Source organism: Mustela putorius, unplaced genomic scaffold (genome assembly GCF_011764305.1).
Source record: "Mustela putorius furo isolate JIRA1106 unplaced genomic scaffold, ASM1176430v1.1 tig00003869_pilon_pilon_pilon, whole genome shotgun sequence".
Lineage (NCBI taxonomy): Eukaryota > Metazoa > Chordata > Mammalia > Carnivora > Mustelidae > Mustela > Mustela putorius.
The window spans coordinates 1,382,920-1,399,234 of record NW_025422021.1 but is presented as its reverse complement, the minus strand read 5'-3'; the positions used below and the strand labels follow the sequence as shown (position 1 = coordinate 1,399,234).

General features: G+C 35.6%; 1 long non-coding RNA gene across 4 annotated transcripts in view; it reads left to right on the top strand.

The window, feature by feature from the left end:
• The first annotated feature begins 6,015 nt into the window (after positions 1-6,015).
• LOC101683035 overlaps positions 6,016-16,315 on the top strand; it is a 71,867-nt gene continuing 61,567 nt past the window's right edge. For all 4 annotated transcript variants that reach the window (XR_006602495.1, XR_006602494.1, XR_200671.3 and 1 more), the window contains exon 1: positions 6,016-6,057. This is a non-coding gene — a long non-coding RNA (uncharacterized LOC101683035). The remainder of the gene's footprint in view (positions 6,058-16,315) is intronic.

The window sequence follows — 16,315 nt, the reverse complement described above, 5'->3', positions numbered from 1 at the left end:
ACTGAGGAAAAAGCACTGAGTTCATTATTCCTCACGAGTTAGATGTTCCTAATGAAGTGTCGGGTTTTATTGGGAGAAGATACTTTGTGATTTCACATACATGGAGAATGAACTATGGGACTCCTCATAGCCTAAAGATGAAAAAAGAGAGAAGATGAGCAGAGTGGGATGGATGAAGAAGGCAGATACATGAGGAAAAGAAAAGAGCATTTATTATTTTGGAGCTTTTCTGTAATGTCTTAAGATACATGTTTGAAAGAACCTTGTTCATAGCTGCAGAGATTCAGAAATAAATCATCGTTGAAAGAGAAATAGAAAAGGTAGTAAATTATGGAAAGGAAGGAAATGGGATGGAGAAAAATGATGGGGAGGATGAGAGAAAAATGTCTAGAAGAACAAAGGTATTCATAAATTAGCTGTGAATTTCTGCCTTTCTTGAATTTTGAGAATCCTCTGGTTTCATATTCTCTGCTTCTTTAGACAGGATGTATATTTATAGACTGTTTACTTTAGTAACTGAAACCTTTGCTCTTTTCCCCTTTGAAAAAAATGAAATGTGAAGTTAGAAGGGAGAAGTTTGTTCACAGCTACTTAAAAATGCAAACCTCATCTGGGGGCCATTGTAGAGATTCAAAGCATTCTTTAATGATCTAAAGTAACAAAAATATCTAGAACAAATATGCTATTCTTATTGGCTTTTGAGATTTCTTAGATATTTTTATGCAAAATATTTTAGTGATATCAGTGATATTTGAGAATAACTTTTAATATCAGTAATGGTAGGTTTTGCTTTACAATTATTTTAGAATTTTTCTGATAAATCAGTCAATAAACCACACATAGCCCAATAGATCTAAGGACACTATGGCTATGTTCCCTGAACTGAAGAAACATCTCTGTACTTCAAAACTGGCTCTTTAGAAAACTGTCTCCTTGTTAGGGGCAGTGTTAAGCTCTGAAGGCATTCTGTCTGGGCAGAGTCCCAGGTCTGCCTCTTACTGTCCAGATAATCTCAGGAAAAGTTTTTTCTCCTTTTCATATTAATAAATGCAAAGAACTCAAAAGAATGCCTGACATGTAAGAAGCATTTGATAAATTTAGTTATTACAGCGCATTGCCCATTATAGATAGAAAAGACCACAAGTCACTTCAGAAAACAGAAAAACATAAAGGAAGTAAATAAGGGTGTTTATAGTCAGGCAAGGTGAGGATTATTCTTTAAAATTAAAATTTCCATCGGAGTATTTTCTGCATAATGAGCAGTTCAACAGAACTGTGCTGAAAAGTTGGGTGGCTAAACAAATCTAAAACTAGAGCCATTCACCAAAAAGTAGTTATCAAGATATATAATGAGCTTATAACTGCATCTGGTCCATTTTGGGTAAAGAAAAAGTATCAGACATAACTTGTGTCTTCAAGGTTGTTTTAATTAGTTGAAGAGAGAAGATCATATATATGACAAACAAAAGCAAATAATAATAGACACTCAATAGGTACTTGGGTACTCATTAAATGAATTACATAAAAAAATCCAAAACAATTATAAATGGCAATAGAAATATAAGGAACTATAAGGTAGGCATTAAAAGGATCATAAGCACCAACTAGGTTGATATAGTTCAGAAACTGGGATTCAGAATGGTATTTAAAGATTGTGTAGATTTAAGCTTGTCATTCTCAACCCTGGTAGCACATTCAAATAGTGAACATCCAGGTCCCACCCCAAGAAAACCTTACTTGACTGATCTGAGTTCAAGATCAGGCATTTATATGCTTTAAAAGCTACCAAAGTGAGTTTAATATTGAGTCAAAGTGAGTCTCTTGTCTAAATGGTCAGGACAGAACAAAAATTCCAGGCAGCGCTGGGAGATGGGGATGGTGTTGTCGAGGAATCTGTGTGTAGGGCCATGAAAGGGTGTGTAGTGGCTCAGAAGAGAGCTAGACTGAAGCTAGACTGGCTTAATTTTGAGGTATTAAATCCAAAGAGGTGCAGCCTGGATGAGAATACAAGTAGCAGGTATGTGACTTTCATTTCTGCATACATAGACCCAGCTTAACCCCCCTGGCCAGGTGCATGATCTCTCTATGCCTTATATTTCTCATCTGTGGATATGGCTCTCACATGAGGACCTCAGGACAGAAAGGACATGGTGAAGGGAAATGCTAAGTTAAATGAGTTAAGATACTCCTGGGAAAATGGTAATGTTATGGCAGAGACAGGAAGATGGAAGTGCCCAAAAGGGAACAAACGCAAGTCACATGCTTCACAAGTTAGTAAGACTGTATTTCTAGAGAACTAATTCATTCAAAAGAACCTCCAAATAAAATACATTGTGGATCAGAAAGCTGCTATTTGACGGAACAAAGTAATTCTCTTCCCCTCAGCTCCTCCCTATAAATTCTCCCTCAAAACCAATTATACCAACTCGGAAATGAAACTAGAAATATTACAAGTCAGTTTGAGCAAAATAAGAAATGATCCTCTTGAAAGTTTACTTGGTGTTTCAAATGTTCACTTAGAAGCAGAAGTATGTAAGTCCCGTGAGAAAATGCAAAACAAAAATAGGAAGTACTGAAAATGAAAGCCACATACATTTTGTAAGAATCCATCCTTCAAATTCTTTTAGTGGACTTTTCTACATAAATGTAATTGAAATTGTTAGACTTTCTGGCGAATGTTATCTACGTGGTGGCACGTATTAGTATTGCTATTTCTAGATTCAAGAAATATGGTTGCTTAGAAACATATTAAATAATCATCTCAGCACCCTTTAGACTTAGTATAAAAAGAACAAAGAGTGCTAAGTGAGGCAGAATGATCTGGAGAGGAGTTGACCTATGTTTAAATTGTCTCTTTAGCTGAAGCTATTATATAATTTGCTAGGTCAGCTTTTGACATGGCTTGTAGATATCATTAGCCTAAATATTTCTATTATCTCCATGCATTATTATGCATGTTCACTCATTTTATTGCCAAAATAACTGAAAGAGAGAGAAGATATGTTATCCCATTGTACAGTAAGAGAAGGGGCATAACAGAGGGAGACTGTGCCAAGAAAATGTATCTGGCTAAGGAATAGCAACCAGGCTGGAACCCAACTTTCTTGAGTTTTAGTTTGATACTGTTTTATTTCAGACTATAATATTTACTCCAGTGCTCCCTGGCCTTTTAAAATCACAGTCAGTAAAAATCACCCCTGTACCTTTCTTCAGGCTGATATAACACTAGTGAAATCAAATGTGTTCATTTTGTAGAATTGTGTATGATTTGGACTCTGACAAATGTTACTTTCTAAAGGAAATGGTATTTCATATTTTCCCTAACTATAGGCCTTGGTTTTAGATAGATCCAGCTTAAATATCTTGGACAAGTTGCATAATCTCTGTATACTTCAGACTTCTCATCCATAAAGTAGATAATTTGTACTTTATATTTGTGAGGAATTTTATAAGGAAGAATGCATGTAATGTTCTTAACACACAATAGACTCGATACATGTTATCTACATCTTTTTGAAGTCAGAATAACTATTTCATAGTAATATGAGTAGGTTTTATCGATCTATTAAGAAAATTGTAAGTAACATAATCCACATTGTAACTGAAGATATTCTGAAAAAGAATTTAGGTTAGAAGAGGGCAAAAATTAAAAATACATAAAATATAAAAAATACAATAAAAATATCAACACACATTTTTATGAAGCTAGATAAATTGATATTAAAGGTTGTGTAGAAAAATAACTGTACAAGGAGGACCAAAAAAAGAAAAATAAACTACTAAAAAAAAAAGCTATATGGACAGCCACATGCAAAGGATGCAACTGTACCACTATCTTACACCACACACAAAATTAAATTAAATAAAAGGCTTGTACTTAAGACCTGAAACCAGAAAACTCTTAGAAGAAAACATAGGGGGCAAGCTCCTTCACATTGGTTTTAGGAACGATATTTTGGATTTGAAACCAAAAGCATAGACAGCAAAAGTAAAAATAAATAATGGGACTATATCAAAATAAAAAGCATTTGCATGACAAAGGAAACCATTAACAAAATGAAAAGGTAGCCTACTGAATGGGAGAAAATATTTGCAAGTCCTGTATCTGACAAGGGGTTAATATCCAAAATATATAAAGTACTCCTACAACTCAATAGCAAAAAATACAAACAATCCATGTAAAAAATGGGCAGAGGATCTGGATGTTTCTCCAAAGAAGACACACAGATGGCCAACAGGAAGAGATGCTCAACGTCACTAATCATCTGGGAAATGCAAATCAAAACCACAATGAGCTATCACTTCACATCTGTTAGGACAAGTGATAGCAAATGCTAATAAGCATATGGAGAGGAGGTAAGCCGTGTACACCATTGGTGGGAATGTAAATGGGTACATTCACTATGGAAAACAATATGGAAGTTCCTCAAAAAATTAAAAATAGAATGGACATATGACCCATCAATTCCGCATCTGTGTATTTATTTGAGGAAAACAAAAATTAGCACTAACTTGGAAAAGATCTATGCACTACCTCCCATCTTCATTGTGGCATTAGCTACAATAATAAAGACATAGAAATAACCTTAGCATCCACAAAAGGATTAATGAATAAAGAAGTTGTGGGGATATATTTATTTTTATATAAAATAATTGTGTACACACACAGTGGAATATTATTGACCAAGAAAAAGGAAATCCTGCCATTTGTGACAACATGAACTGGCCCTTGAAGGCATTATGCTAACTGAAATAAGTCAGAGATATATAAATACTATATTATCTCATTTATATGTAGAATCTAAAAGAAAGAAAGAAAGAAAGAAAATCAAAACTGAACTCATAGATACAGAGAACAAATTGGTGGTTGCCAGATGTGAGGAGCAGGAATGGGTGATGGAGGGTCAGAAGGTACAAGCTTCCAGTTACGAAATAAGTAAGTCCAGTGGATGTAATGAACAGCATGCTCTGTAGTAGTGTATATTTAAAAGTTTCTATGAGAGTAGATCATAAAAGTTTTCTTCACAAGAAAAAATCTTACAACTGTGTGATGATGACATTTAACTAAACTTATTGTGGTAATCATTTTACAATACATGCATATATCAAATCAGCATGTTGTACATTAGAAACTAAAGCAGTGAACACATCATTATATCTCAATTTTTAAAAAAATCAGAAGGGCGCCTGGGTGGCTCAGTGGGTTAAAGCCTCTGCCTTCGGCTCGGGTCATGATTCTAGGATCCTGGGATCAAGCCCTGCATCGGGCTCTCTGTTCAGTGGGGAGAATGCATCCTCTCTCTCTCTCTCTCTCTTTCCCTCCCTCTCTCTCTGCCTACTTGTGATCTCTCTCTCTGTCAAATAAATAAATAAAAGCTTTAAAAAAAATCAGAAAGCACACTTACAAAAGAAAAGCTATAAATGAGGACTAGCTCTAACAACAGACATCAAAACCTACTGTTCATCATTTATAAATGAAATGGTGTGGTACTGGCACATAATGAAGAGATGGGCCAGTGAAATTAAAGGGAAGTTGTAGAACTAAACCCAGGTATCCATAGAACTTCAGTACGTATGTGCATACCCATATATATATTTCCAAATCCCTTGCCAGACCTGAAAATCTGCCTTTTCTCTAAATCTTCTCCTCCACTGCTTGGAGTCACTATCCTGATAGTTTGGACCTTGATTCCTTGCTTGTGGATTTTGAATGCACTCTATACCAATACTGTTCAACACAATTTTATGTATTAAAATCTACACTGTCCAATAGAGGAGCTATTGAGCTTTTGAAATATGTCTAGTACTACTGAGGAACTTACTTTAAAATTGCTTTGAATTTTAAATTTTTTAATTCTTACTTTTTTTTTAAAGGTATTATTTATTTATTTGACAGAGAGAGAGAGAGAGAAATCACAAGTAGGCAGAGAGGCGGGCAGAGAGAGGAAGGGAAGCGGCTCTCCAGCAAGCAGAGAGCCCGACGTGGGGCTTGATTCCAGGACCTTGGGACCAAGACCTGAGCCAAAGGCAGAGGCTTTAACCCACTGAGCCACCCAGGTGCCCCTAATTCTTACTTTTTAAGAGATTTTCTTTCTTTCTTAATTTCTTTCTTTCTTTCTTTCTTTTTTTCTTTCTTTCTTTCTTTTTTTTTTTTTAAGATTTTATTTATTTATTTGACAGAGAGAGATCACAAGCAGGCAGAGAGGCAGGCAGTGAGAGCGGAGGAAGCAGGCTCCCTGCTGAGCAGGGAGTCCGATGCGGGGCTCAATCCCTGAGATCATGACCTGAGCCGAAGGCAGTGGCTTAACCCACTGAGCCACCCAGACGCCCCAGAGATTTTATTTCTTAGAGAAAGACAGAGAGATGGAGAGAGAGAGAGAGAAGGAGCAGGAGGAGGAACAGAGGGGGAGGAGAAGCGGACTCCCTACTGAGTAAGGAGTCCAATGCAGGACTCGACCCTAGGACCCTGGGATCATGATCTGAGCTGAAGGCAAATGCTTAACTGACCGAGCTACTCAGGAGCCCCAAAACTGCTTTAAATTTTAATTAATTCAGATTTAAATAGCTATGTGAAACTGGTGGGAACTCTATTGGATGACCCAGCTTTACACTCCAAGCTCCAGTGTCTAGTGTGGTGCCTGAGGGCCGACTGGTTTTTATTTCTCCAGCCCCTATTAATACCATTACAGATCCGTGGCAGGTGGGCTGGTTACCCGCTGATACTCGGGGAAGAAAGCTGCAGCTGCAGCACGTGCTTCTTGCAGGGCTTTTCCCTTTGCCGGCAGGAGCTGGTTTCTTCTTCACCATTTGGGCTTGCAAGAATTCATTCTTACTTATAGGAACCTCACAGTTTTGCTTTTATACAATACCGAATAAATAAGCATATTTATTCACTTGCTTTACGGAAACTATAGTTTTCTCACAGTAGTATTTTCAGCTCTTTCTATGGAGAAATTTGTCTTTGATGCAATATAGGCATTCAGTGGTTTACATAAATACCGCTCTCGAAAGCAGAACATCAGATGGAGGGCTCAGGAGCAACAGGGAGAAAACAGGATTTTGAAAAAACAAAAAGAAAAACAAAAACAACTTTCTGTTAATCTAATGTTAGTTCAAGTCAGATTGTCAAAGACAGCATTGGACAAAGTCAAGTAAAATGGTAAGCGGTATGTTTGCTTGGAGAGAGCTAGTTCTTAGGTCCATTACTTCCAACTCTCCTGTTCCTTTTAGCTGGGAGAGGAAAGCTGCTCAACTTCTTAGCATCAGATCTTTATCTGGAAAAAAAGAGAAGAAAGGTGGTATTGTGCAAGTGTGGTTTGAGAGATAGAATGAGCTCATGTAAATAGACGGTCAACAAAGGTGAATTTCCCTCTACTCCCATCTCTTCCCACGCTACCACTACCCAAAACAGGTTTTGCAGAATTAAGAATAGGAAGGCTGGAGAAGATTCTGGAAACCACCCAAACACCCTCTCTTTATGAATGAGGAAGTTGATTATGGCACGTACAGAGACCAGAGTGATGCCAGCAGCAGACTCTAGAAAAGGAGATGGTATGTGTCGTCAGCATCACACCTGCTGCGTGCTCTGTGCCACCACCTTTGACACCAGGACTCACTGCTGAAAACTCAGAAATGCCAACCCTCAAATCCATACTTTGAATTCTACTTTCTTACACTGTGATTTATCATGTTTGATTTTTCTTCCTTTATTAAACATATTACGGGGAGCAGTCAAGTTTCTCCAGTGGTGCCAATGATTTCAGTCACTTAAATTAAGAAAAATAACTACCTCAGCATTATTTTATCTTGTCCATAGACAAGTTCTTTGCTATCAGTATTTAAAATTATCTACAACTTTCTCCCTTCTAATGTTGTGCTTTGGCCTACACTGAATTTTAATGTGCACAAATAGCTTGACTTTATTTTTTGTTTTGTTTGGGGTTTTTTGGTTGTTGTTATTTGTTTGTTTTTTTCAAAACTCTGGGTGAACCTCTTTGACTTCATTGATCATGAGACCCAGCATGGGTATGTCTGCTTTTGATAGAGCACCCGTGCATCCCCACAGGAGAGACACAGTAGTAGTCATGTACCTTATGAGAGCTAGTATTTTATAGTACACGGCGAAAATACAGTATCAAGGAACAGGTCAAGCATGTGCTTAAAGGAAAACTCCACAAAGTAGTACAGTTTTGTTTGTTTTGTTTGGAGTTTATTATACTTTTGACTTACAGCAGCTATAAAACCCATTTCCCTTTTTCTTCCTGTTTCTTGATTTGGGTATTTGAGTTTACATAGGTAAACACAAAGAAGTCCTTTCTTGTGTAAGATTAATTTTCTCATATAGAATTTTGGACCTTAGTTACAACTTAACATAATGAGAAATTATTTTTGGTGTGGTATTCAGATGTAATAGAGCCTAAAAGAAGGTCAAATTAAAGACTCATGATTATTCTTTTTGTTATGAGGCAGTAAAACCCAAATAGAATAGAATATGCATAGAATATGACAAAAAAAAAACATGTAAACAACATAATACCAAATTTTGGAATATAGCCAGAGTATTATATTTTCCCAATTTTACTCCTTGCAGAAATGAATGCAGAATTAGAGAATATGGATATGATCGAAACTAAGACATAAAATATTTTTAAAAAATTGAGTCCAACGTATTTAATTTTTCTTGAGAGAAGTTCCTGGTAAATATTTTTTGTCATTTATACCACTTTTACAATTTATTTGGTTGTCTTTTAAGATTACCCCTATTTTATTTCAAGGTTGAGGAGGGAGATTAGGAAACAAGAACATTGCTCAGTGGTGTCACTCTGGAGATAAACAGTGATTACCCTTAGGAGGCATAAGACATGGGTAGTTTTGTTATCATCCATTATTAGGTACTTCAAACTTGTAGACATTAGCAGCAGTGTTCCTTGTTTTTCAAGGAGTCATATGGTTTCCCCACTTTTCACTTATTATTACCCTTACAGTTTCTCTTATTTTCTTTTATTTTCAGGCTCTCTCCCTTACCCATCAGCTCATACCTATCCCATATTTATATGTTATTTATTTATCCATCCATCCATCCATCCATCTTATTTAGGAAGAACTCATAAGATGATAAGGCTAATATTAATCACAAAGGGGAAGAGATCCCCAAAGAAGGATTTCATTGATAGTGCTGAGTTTTTACCTCCTTATTTTTCCTTTAAAGATGGTATTTGGGAAAAAGTCCAAGCTGAAATATACCCTGAACAGTAGCTTCCTAAGTGAAGCTATTTTATAGCTGATTTTATCCCTTTACAATATTATGCTTTGGTGCAATATTTCTGGACACTTAACCTCTCACTCCTCAACAGGAATCTCTTTCTTTATTGAGAGTAACAAAGCCAGGAGAGGAAGCAGGTGTTCAGAGCCTCAGCAGTCACAACTGGGAGTGAAAAAGAAAGAAAGAAAGAAAATCTTTATCCCCAATCTATCTAGAGCATAATCTTTTTAAAAAATTTGTCTTCCTAACCATTATATTGTCAGATTCATTCACTTTGCTTAACTGTGAGTACATGTTACCACCTTGTCAGACAATTTCTGGAACATCCTATTTTTTCTTGTTATTGTTAATGAGAGGGAAGCCCTAGGCAGCATACTCCTTTGGCACAGCTCATGACCTGACCCAGGGGTAATGGACCTAACTAGAATAAGGACAAAGGGGGCTCCCAGGAGCTTTATCATTAGTCCTTTATAATCATAGTCTGTAGTAATTCATGGATTGGTAATCAAGAAGTCTAATTTTGAAACAAGTTATTTTAATAATATGAGCCAGTTATAAAACCATAATATATAAATTAAATTGTAATGCCATAGGTCCTCTACTTTTTATTTCGTAATTGAATGTAAAGTGATCCAAAATGATGTATAGAAATAATTAAACTCTCTAAAGTGATAAATTAGTGAAATTAACTTGTTAATTATTGCGAGACATTGAAATATTAGAACCCTCCATTCTGATAGAAGAAAATATTGGAGAAGTTAAGTGATGGTATCTTTTCTTATTTTTCTCCTATAATATATCTCTTTTTAGAGTTCTGAGTTCCAAGATCTACATTTTAAAACTCTAAAATAAATTATTTCCGAAGCGAGCACATAAATTATTTGGTGATATCCTTTCATTCAAAGTCAGTTCAATATGCTTTCTTCAATCAAGCAAAGAAATGTTTCTTAAATTGGGTTGCATTTCACATAAAGCACCAGAAGTTGTAAAAAATAAAAAATAAATAAAAACACCTTAAGTTGCTAACATCCCATGAAAGGGAAAATGGACATTGTCACAGATTGTCATAAGGGCATAAACTAGTAGAGCTTCTGTGAAGAGCAATTTAGCAACATACATTAAAATGTAAAAAGCATGGAAAATTTTACTTAGAAGTTTTACTTCTAGGTGTTTATTAATCCTCTACATATACAGGTTAATGTGCAAAATGATGCATGGCCAGTGGTATGCACTGGACCATTTCTGTAATACTGAAGATTAGGAAACAACCCAAATGTCACTAATAGAAAAGTGATAAGTTAAGTTTGCTATATCCCTACTATAGAATGATTTAGAAGTGTTAAAATAATAAACAATGTATGAATTATAATAAACAGTTATATGGATATTTTAATAAAATGATGAAATTATTAAAACATTCATACTAACATTTGTTGAAGTTAATTTGTAAATTTCATTTAATCTTCATAATATTTCTATATATTTCTGTATATATTTCTGAATATAGTATTTCTAATCTCATTTTACAGGTTAAAAAGCTGAGGTATGGAGAGGTTTCCTGTGGTGACCAAGATAGAATATAGTGAGGCCAGATCAGTCAGTCTTCGTCTCTGTTCTACTGTATAAGCTACTGTAAAGGTTTATAGAATATGTACCCATTTGTAAAAGAAATCTGTATTTATAAAAAGAGGGAGTTTACACCCCTAATTTATCTATAGGATACAATTCTATAAAATTATGCCTGAGTATTTTATTGTTTGTTAATGCCTGTAACCTTTCCTCATATGATCGAAAGTAAGCATTTTTCAATGAAGGTTAGGGTTTTCTAAGTCCTGCAGGCAGAGTACGCAATATGCGCTCTTCAGTATGGCAGCCTGTAGGCACATGTAGCTCTTGAGCACATACTGCATAAAACACTTACTGATTTTGAAGATTTAGTACAAAAAAAGTAAAATATCTTATTAGTAATGTTATTCAAAACATACTGAAATAATATTTTTATTATATTGGGTTAAACAAAATATATCATTAAAGTAAATCTTACCTATTTATTTTTACTTTTTACGATGTAGTTATTAAAATATTTAAAATTACGTTTGGGGCTCCTGGTTGGCTCAGCTGGTTGAGAGCCAGACTTTTTGTTTTGGCTCAGGTCACAATCACAGGGTCATAGAATCAAGCCCCACATGGGGCTCTTGTGCTCAGCTGGGAGTCTCCTGGAGATTCTCTCACTCTGCGCCTCCCTCCCTGTCTCTCAAGTAAATAAACAAACAAATCTTTTAAAAAATTACTCACATTATATTTCTATTCGACATGAATGATCTTTCTAATGCATTCAGGTTTCCTTGTACTTCACTTGCTTCCCCTTCTGCATTATTTTTCCAGCAGGATGGTTATCAATACTTGATGTACGTTAGAATTTTTTACCAGAGAAACATTTAAAATACATGTGAGCTCCACTAAGAAGTTCTGAATTAGACGTTCTGAGCTGGGGTCTGAGTGTCGTGTTTATTTTTTATTTCCTTCCTTCCCTCCCACACAGCCACTCACCTTTCCTTCCTTCCTTCCTTTCTTTTTTTTAAGTCTTTGCTGTCTAATATGTAGCCAGAGTGGAGAATTACTGCTTTAAGCCTATGAGCCTAATGCGATTGTACAAGAAACTTAATTTTTCAAAAGGCATTTCTTCCAGTAATATTTTAGAACTTAAGTTTTGCACTTTCTTAACTAAGTAGGGATTTTTATTTTGTAGGGCAATACCAAATAAGTCAGAAGGCAGAGAAAATTTTTAATTAGAAGAATACTCGGAATTTTTTTGACTCTCTGATGGCTGTTGAAACAAAGAAGTCTTTTTTTTTTTTTTAATATTTTACTTATTTATTTGTCAGAGAGAGAGCACACAAACAGGGGGAGCAGCAGGAAGAGGGAGAAACAGGCTCTCTGCTAAGCAAGGAGCCTTATGTGGGACTTGTTCCCAGGACCCTGGGATGATGACCTGAGCCAATGGCAGATGCTTAACAGACTGAGCCACGCAGGCGCCCCTAGAATAAAGAATCTTACCCATATTGCCATTTATCCTCCAAACGTGGCCACATAAAAATTTAAAGCAGTTCAAATAGAGCAAATAGAAGTTTCAGATCTGTTTATGACCATCAAACTAAATATGGCCAACAACACTCTTTCAAAGACGATATCCTTAAAAATCGTAAAATAGAATTTCCAGGCCCCAAATATTCCCAGTGTCATATTAAAGGATCGTAGTAGACATGCTAATAGAACCATTTATACCCATTCAGATAAACCCCAGTTTTATAAAATGCCACTAAAAGATGATCCTTAGACATTCTTGTATTCCATAGAGCCTATATCCAGCCTCACAATTTTTCTATCATTTTTCGTTATTAATTTGTTGCCTTCTCTGCCACAATGTGCTCCACATTTTGACTTCCAATGTTTTTAGATGGTAGTGATAGAATACTGCTGATTAAAAAAAAAATGAAGGAAAAGAAAATCGTGACTTACAAAATTACCTATTACAAAATTTTGAAGGAAGAAGAAATTACTCATAAAATCTGGGTTATTTTCCTGACTTCTTTGGTATTAGCTACGTAATTGTTTTATGTTTATAAGATGCCAGAAACTGCATCCATAGGACCCAAAGTTATATTAGCATTTGAGATATTAAAAAGTTACCTTTATGTGATTTAATTTTTTTCCAAACTACTGAAACTCTCTTATTAGTTGACTGTAGTGACAAGCTAGAATATAAATTGATTGAGGGCAAGCACCTATCTTCCCCCTTTCACTACCTCTCCCCAGTGTTGAGTAAAAGAACTAACAAATGCATTTTTTAATGAAAGAAAAATAGAAATTTATGACAATACTTTGAAGTACAGTATAACCCCATTATGATAAAATTTCTTCATAATGGAGTGAAGTAATAATTCAGTCACTCTGAATTTTGCACTTTTACTCTTTCCTTTTTTACTTCAGAAAATATTTTTAAATAAAAACTTTAAATGTTTATAAATATTTTTAAATGAATTTTTAAATGTTTCAAAATAACTTAAAATGAAAATATTTTGTTTTCAAATTTGAGGAAACTTTTGAGCTTTAATTTAAGCTTGACCTACCAAATATTCTTTCAATTTTCAGGGGCAAAATGGCAGCTCTTTACCATTTTGAAAAAGATAACAACTACTGTAACTTTCAAACAAATGGTAGTGACATATATTACCCACTTACAGAGGTTGAGTTATTGTAATAGAGTGTGACCTAATGTTCTGTGAACGTACCTTGAGTTAAAGTGTGTGAACTGAGCTACAATCACGGTAGCAGCCTTTTATTATACGGACAGCATAGTACTAAGCTTCTCTGGTTGATAGTTCAGACTCAAATGCTATGTAACTGCCTCCTTTGCTCTTGCTTAATTACCTAGGGACTAGAACTGATGGGCTAATAAGCAAATACAAATTCTAATACTAATATCTTAGTTAACAACAATAAAAAACTTTTAAAAAGGCACTTTTAACTATGAAAGTCTAGGAAATGTCATTATAGTGGTCAAGAATTACTACCTTTCAGGCACTATGCATGGATAATTTCATCTAATCGTCAAAATAACTCTGTGATAAAAGTACTACTATTGTTCCTTTTTTTGGATTAAAGAACTGCAGGTTAGAGAAGTTATGACGCTTCATTGTCTGCAATTACTATTAGAGGTGAAATTTAATCACAAAAGATCTGATTTATCATATACAGTTTTAAACGTTATATAATATGTCTAAATGTGTAATATGTATACCATGGGATTTAAGGTTAATGTATGTAGTAGATAAACTTTTACAGAGTTACTTATTGAAATGTGTGTCTTTGAAAGTTTAACTTTTGGGACGTCTGACTCAGTTGAGTATCTCAGTCTTGGTTTTGGCTCAGGGCATGATCTCAGGGCTCTGAGATTGAGCCCCAAGTTGGGCTCCATGCTCAGTACAGAGTCTGCTTGAGATCCTCTCCCTCTCCTTTCCCCCCTCCCCTGCTCACACACTCTCTAACTTTCTCAAATAAATGAATACGTACCATTTAAAATTTAACTTTTAATCAAAACTATGATTCCAAAATATTTTTGTATGAGGAGTCTCATATTTTTGCATGGGTGGCTCAGTCAGTTAACTATCTGCCTTCAGCTCGGGTCATGATCCCAGGATCCTGGGACCAAGTCCCCTGTGGGGCTCCTCGCTCAGAGAGGAGTCTGCTTCTTCCTCTCCCTCTGCTCTTCCCCCTGCTCATACTCTCTCTCTCTCAAAGAAATAATAAGTGACATCTTAAGAAATATATTTTTGCATGGAATGAGGCTAAAGTTAGCACAGTGGGCAACCTTCATGGCCACATTAATTTTATAGTGGTGCTCAGGCATACCTATTAAAATCCCTAATAGTTAAGCTTTTAGGGTATAAGTATAATATGGTTTGATCACTAAGAGAGATGCTCATATATTGAATTTCTCTATTATTATGGCATTCTTTTTGCTGTTACACTTACATCTCATTTTAATATGCAAAATACCAATTATAAATTGCAACTGAGATTATACACACCTTGGTTTTCTTTTCTCTTGAGCCTATCCTCGCTATCAGTGCTTTAAAAATAAGTCTTTTAAAACATTATGCTAAAGATACTGAGGGAAATGTAGGTGCGATGGTGATTGTGATGAAATCAGTCACGTGCACTCAGAATGGTTTGAAGACCAAACTGATGAATTACCTGAAGCTACTCATTATTGTTGTAAAAAAATACCAGGGGCAAAGAAAAAGAAAATCACGTTAATTATTTAAAATTTGTATTTCACTGGACTGACCATGACTATAAAATTCTTCCTTTAGGTACAGTGTGTTTGGGGACACTAAAATTTCTGATAAGAGAACGTTCTTTCTCAAACATCAGTTTTGAAATGTACAAAGACTACTGTGGAAGGTGTTGAATTTTTTTAGAGCAAGGCGGGATGATATTCAAGTAACTCAGAAAACATCAGCACAGGGTGGTAGGAGATGAAATCCCAAAAGTTGCAGAAGCCTTGTTTATAGCAGTTGGTTCAATTGCCAAGGTTCAGTTGTTCAAGTGATTGGTGAGACACCAATTACTGTTTGGCTGCCAGTCAAGTGATGCTGTCTGGGACAAAGCAAGGGAAAAAAATTCTGATGGGGCAATTCTGTCAAATACAATAATTTATCAAACAATGACAGATATGGCCCAGATGTAGAGCAGCATTTATTATCCTTAGCACAGAAAAGGCCATAATATTCCCTGGAGATTCTTAAGATGAATTCCCCGATATTAGCATCTCAACTGATCTTTTGTCAGATAGATTTGAAAAAAGCAGCCCAAGGACATATTGTTTGCCCGATCTTTGTTAACTCTTACAACTGGAGAAGAGCCTTTAATATTATTGATAACTTCAAGATAAACAGTAACATACAAGTGATGTATTGGGCTAGACACAGATGGTGCTAAGGAAGTGCTATCCAATGAGAACAATTTGTTCCATGGATTCAAGCTGTCATACTGGAAGCAAGATCTACTCACTATTTCGTATGAGAGGAAAGCTTTCACCCTCAGAGATCGTTTTAAAAATTCAAGGAAAAGGGATGCCTGGGTGGCTCAATTGGTTAAGCAGCTGCCTTTGGCTCAGGTCATGATCCCAGTGTCCTGGGATCAAGTCCCACATAGGGCTCCTTGCTCTGTAGGGAGCCTGCTTCTCCCTCTGACTCTGCCTGCCACTCTGTCTGCCTGTGCTTGCTCTCGCTCTCACTCTCTCTGACAAATAAATAAATAAAATCTTTAAAAACCCAATCAAGCTATAAAAATTGTCAACCACATTAAGGACAAACAAATTGACTTCTCTATTTTTTCTCACCTTTGAGAAAATATTCACATCGATTGCAAACAATTACTGTTTTCTGCAGTAACCTCAAGAAAAACGTCATGTCTTTAGTGATAAAATCTACCACAATGAATCAAAGCATATGTGTAATTTGGATAGGCTTTGCAAATCAACATATT